Genomic DNA, 6268 nt, shown 5'->3' with positions numbered 1-6268 from the left:
GGCAACTTTCCTAAAATTCTATCTTGAGCGTTGGGGTCATTTCTTGTACCATTACGCTCAAGATAGAATTTTAGGAAAGTTGCCAAAATTTCAGTTGAGGTACATACATATAATATCTTATATGATGCGCCGACAGGGATATCTGCAGGCTAGTATATTATATTAGTGTGTTATGTATCACAGATAAAAAAAAAAGAAAGCTATTGTTTTAGTTAAAATCTCGAAGTCACATATAAATAGATATTCAGAAATGTAATATTTGACGCAAGCGGACTGAGTTGACGAACATGGAGTAATTTACTATTTCTAATTCATTGCTGACAGTTTGTTAACGGGTCCCCACTCCCCGGCCATTCAAACCCATGTTTTGGAAAAATTATATTCGTGATTTTAAATTTTAAATTAGGCACCGAAGATTGTTTGTGAATCGGCTGGATTAGAGCAGTGGTTCTCAACCGTTGGCCCGCCGACCGGTGCCGGTCCGCCACATCTTTGCTGCCGGTCCGCCAAATATATTTCAATATTTAATATATTATAAGCAAATTGCAAAATACAAAGTATTGACGGCATGTCCATCAATTTTATGATTTTTCAACCGATATTTGTGTAACAACCAAATTCGGTGGGAAGTCCTCTGTTCATTTGAACTCTGAAAGGCTGGATTGTTCGTTGAGTCTATGACCTCATAACGGCGGTTAACTTCATAATGGAGGAGTTTGATAGCACTGTGTTTTCCAAACTTTTTTTGCAACCTCAATTTTCATGAAATCAAAGACTACATATACTCGCGACTTCACAATCACAAACGTTCAGCAACTTTAAAAATCAGTGTATTCAATTTAATTTGTTCAATGAGAACAATGTGCCTGTATATCGACTGCAAGTGGACGTGATCCGTGAACATTAGCCCAAAAATATATGAACGAGTACGGCAATGCGCGGGAAAAATTGCGGAATCCCTTAAAAGATTTGATAAAACATGAAATCGTAGGAAAACCACATTGTAAAAATCTCTTAGATTATAATTACAACGGTTCTTTGGCGAAACATAGACTGACATGATAAAACGTGGTAGATTATAAGGAAGCCTGCGATACTACTTTCAGTTAAATGTTAACATGATACAGATTGCCCCATGATTAATTCGAAAGTAAAACAGAGCATGAAAGTAAAATAGAAAAAAACGAGTACGGGATCACATCTTGGTAAGTGCCTTTCGATATGCTAGAATTTATTGTTGTTTTGTGTTTGACTGTTTGAAGTTTAGAACGCTCCAAAATTATATATATATCGTCACGCTAATAACCGAATTGCGTAAGTCATTTTTGGCGGTTTTGAGTTTTTTTTATAAAATAGGTATTTATGTAATGCTGCGCACCTGTCTGTTATTTTAAGAATTTCGAAACCCATTAAAATCGAGATTTAGTATGACATGCACATTTGTGCAATTGTTTCGTCATAATGAATTATCATTGTTACCGCATGACTATTGTGACGTCACAATAGCACAATAACCTCGGCTAAGTATTTTCTAGTTTTTGCATCTCGGATTCTAGCTTAGCGCGTATCAATTTGAATTTATACTACAGTATAGGAAGACGTGCACTTTTGATATTCACTGTCCGAGTCCAATTCCCCTTGGTTGGCTTTTATATTGGGTGCATTGCTGTCTTTAATTTTTATATTTAATCTCAGTCTTATTTCGATGGGTGTGCAGAACGTGTTATATTGATGAAATATATATTTTTAAACATAAAATATAATGTAATTGAAACTGATTAGCTATTTCGGGGATTAGACATTGTAGATACTGAGAATTACATTCGTTTTTGAAATGTTTTCAGTTTCAGAACTGGTGCATATAGTAAAGTTGCAAAATTGCGTATGTCCCCAAGTCATAGGCACGTTTCTGCCTAAGTCACAGTGCGCCATTATGACGTCACTTAACTTCGTCATACAAATTAACTTAAATCCGGCTACGATCAAAAAATTGAACCATGGCAAATTATTGACTCTCAATGGCATAACAATATCATTAGGAAGCTTTTTACGTTTTTCTCAAAACTGCTAAAAATGACTTACGCAATTTGGTTATTAGCGTTACGATATGAAACGTCTAAAATACGATAATATTGCAATGCGAAAATGTTCACTTTTATGCGGAGGCGATGTGGACAAAACATATAGCCTACTCGTAGATTTTAGACACGTGCGGAAATTAACAAGGCGCTTTCGCAAATGGTCGAAACCTAAGATCAATACTCGGCCAAGACACCTGACAATAAATGCCTTACTTGTCAAACACCTAAATATGTATACCCAAGCGGCTACACAGGTACATAATAACAAACCAACCAACATAATTTCTTGCAGCCTGGCAAAAAATCTGATCCGCGAACCAGCGATGGAACCACCGGTTCAGCCTGCATTTACTTACGAATGAAAAGATAAGGACTAAGGTCAACTACCATTCGGATGTAATACGACAAAAAAAGGAAAAATACTATTGGCGCTGTAACACCGTCACTCAATTGCATTTGCTAATAGGACTGCCCGCCGACTTGCACAAATTTTACTTTCCCACCCTAGTCACTTGTGTGCGCATGTTTAACAGAAATTAGGCGCCCCTAGAAAATACCCACAGTTTGGGAACCACTGTGATAGCACATAGTACGGTACCTGATTGAGAACTTTGCAGTTCGCGCGTTCCGTAATTTGATAGTAGGCGCAACCTCGTTGGAAAGCCTGTTGCGTATTTCATTGTACTTTTGTAGTAATTGCATTCTTTTAATTATGTTTTGTGTTCATGACATTTTTGGGTAATTTTGAAGGTCCGCCGGTCCGCAAAACTCGTTCGGAAATTTTACCGGTCCGCGAACTGAAAAAGGTTGAGAACCACTGGATTAGAGCATATTAAAAATGCTTCAAAACAGCTATCACTATGACGTAATAAAGTAAGCATGAAAATTTTGAATGTAGAAAAAAAAATTGAAGAAAGTCAAATAACAATCTGATGCGCTCATTGTGGGGTTGCTGAGAATGAATAGTATATATTAAAAATTTTCCTTGTCTGAAGATTGAGGAGCGCTAGCATATGTGACAATGTTGCGATCACAATTCTCGAGTGGGATAAAACGACAATATTGGGTAGGGCCCAAGTACGACATCCAACGTGTGAAAAACATGTCACAACAAATGATGGAGACAATGATGATGAGTAAAAGTAGAGTGATTGGTCTACAACAGGGCCCCAGGGGTCGGGAACCTTTTTGGTCAAGAGAGCCCTAAAATATACATATTTTCAATTGCATTACCGTGCGATACCATACAGCATTTCTTCACTTAATCAGGCCTGAAACGTTTACTCAAAAGTCAACACATTCCATGTCAATATACATTTAATGTGACTTCTGATGCTGCATGTTGTCGCCGCGGGCCTTGAACGGTTGCTCACATGCAGCCCAAGTTGAAATCTACGATACTCATCACCCTTTTTCGTTTAGGCATCTCCGTAGTATTTTAAAACTCTATCGCTTTGTGATGTCACAATATATGTTCCAGAATCCCCATGTTTTGTCACAATGCCTGTCTGGTAATTCCCTTAAATACCATAGGCATGCGCTGGGCCCGCGTTGTCAAACGTATTGGGAATTTTTTGCCAAATTTGGCCATAAAATAGTTTGAAGTCTAGTAACAATAGTAAGCTTAATCTTAGAATAATAGATTTTCCTGGGAGCCATATGCCGTCACCAAAAGAGCCATATATGGCTCGCGAGCCATGGGTTCTCGACCCCGGTCTACAACCTTAATTGCGAAAGATGGAGAATGTGCAAATAACGAAAAATTGGATACCTATACCATAAGAATGCACGTTACAACTACACTTCTAAAATAAGTAAGAAAAATAATACAGAAAATGAAGAATTTAAATTTTGCCCAGTCTGCTATAGCATTGTGACGTAATAAAAAGCACTGAATTTCGAATAAATGATAATTATTTGAAGAAAGTCAAATAGCATTTCGCCTCGCTGATTGTAATGTTGCTGAAAATTTTACGTTGTCGGAAGATCGAAGAACTCGCTTGCACATGCGACGATATTGACGCTCACAGATCTTGAGTGGGACGAGACAGCAATATTGGTCTTCAAAAACAGGTGTTTTCGAGGATCACTTTCAAAAGATGGTTAAATTAGGCTGACAAAGAGACGTTTTAAGGAATAGGAGATGATACAATTGATATCTCTTTCTTTCGTACAACTTGGCCTGAAAAAGCACGAATGTTACATTTGTTCTGCTTAAATCGGGATGGGACAATAATTATTCGATATGTATGTTTGTATAAGAGAAGAGAACAATAACGAAGAACCGTCTGGATGCATGAAATACACCATGCTCAAAAATGAGGATGTTATTTTAGATCACTTCCGATGTAGGAAATACTCAAATAATCTTTCGTTGAATAAAATTGAATATGCTGCGGTAATCAACAAAACCACCTATGTAAAGTTGCCTGAAATATCGGCAAAAGTGGAAAACTTGCACAAAGGTTCATACCACAAAATGTTTTTGGTGAGTCATTTTCTTGGACAGTGTGGTTGGGCTTTGGGCAGTATTAACGATTAAAATACATTGTAAAGTCCATATTAAACATTTGATTGGATGTATATTTGCTAGCAGTCATATTTGAGTAACAAAGACTAAAAGTCATCCTTTATTCAGTTTCATATATAGAGGTTTAAGAACTCATTTTAATAAAATGAATATGGTCTGGCATCAAAAATATGGTACGTACTATTCACTATTGATAGCTAAGGTTGTAACTGTACGAAATAATATTCTAATATAAATGATGTGCTGGCCCCATACAAACATTTATTTATTACAAGAGAGAGATGCTCAAATATATGGACATTTCAAAGCAATTGGTCCGGTAGGTATAGAAAAAATTGAAAAAAAAATTTCCTAAAAAAAAACATGACTAACACAGAACATAATAACAAAACGATCTATATTTACATGTCGTGTTCAAAAATGATCTATATATTCGAAAGTTGTAAAAGTGCTTGGTGACGTCACAATATCACAAAATTTGTAATTTAAAATGAGGCACCGAAGATCGTTTGTAAATCGGTTGGATTAGACTTGGAGCATATTAAAAGAGATTTAAACTGCTAGCATTATGACGTAATAGAGGAGGCATAGAAATTCTGAATAAAGGAAAAAATGAGGAAAGTCAAAGTTGCTGAGGATGGATAGTATTAAAAATTGTCCTTGTTTGAAGATCGAAGAGCGCTAGCATATGTGACAACGTAGCGATCACAGATATCGAGTTGGATAAAACGGCAACATTGGGTCGGACCAGAGTACGCCACCCAACATGTGAAAAACATGTGTTTTCTAAAAAAAAAAGCTTCAAATAGATGTGTACGTAAAGGAGGAAATGAATATAGGCATATTGTACAATTGATACTGATACGTTTTTCTTAAGTATAACCTCACTAGAAGGAAGCACCGGAACGCTGTGATTATTAAATATACAAGCGGGAAATCAACAACTTAGGAAATTCTTGTCTAATTAATGTTGGGGACAATGATGATGGCCCGAGTTAAAGTAGAGTGATTGGTTTTACAACCTTTCGATTCGGAGATTGCAAAAGATGGAGGAGATGCGAATAACGAAAAATTGGATGCCTGTACGAATGCATGTTACAAAGTCACTTCTGAAATAAATAAAGAAAATAATACAGAAATTGAAGAATTTAAATTTTCCCCAGACCTGCTAGCTTTGTGACTCAATAAAAAGCATGGAATAAATGAAAAATATTTGAAGAAAGTCAAATAGCAATTCGACGCTGATTGTAAGGTTGCTAATAATTTTACAACGTCCAAAGAACGAAGAACGATATTGGCGCTTACAGATCTTGAGTGAGACGAGACAGCAATATTGGTCTTTGAGAAACAGGTGTTTTCGAAGATCACTTCAAAAGATGGTTAAATTAGGCTGATGACAAAGCGAAGCTCAAATATATATATATGTGGATACGAAGGCCAAAACGAAATAGTACGGGTATGCAATCTGTCCCAATATACTTCCGGCAAGGTTCCCTTTAAGGTGCGCAACTGCGCCATTGCGCATTACAACCAGACCATTTGCGCACTGGAATCTCATTCTCGCGCAATTGCAACATTGTGTTTTCAAAGCGTGGCGTGGCGTGGCTCGTCATATTTTATACCGCCTCGCTAGAATGACTGTTTCGTGTTTCACGAG

Source organism: Styela clava, chromosome 9 (assembly GCF_964204865.1).
Source record: "Styela clava chromosome 9, kaStyClav1.hap1.2, whole genome shotgun sequence".
Taxonomy (NCBI): Eukaryota; Metazoa; Chordata; class Ascidiacea; order Stolidobranchia; family Styelidae; genus Styela; species Styela clava.
The sequence above is the reverse complement of the archived record's forward strand: the minus strand, read 5'-3'. Positions refer to the sequence as shown.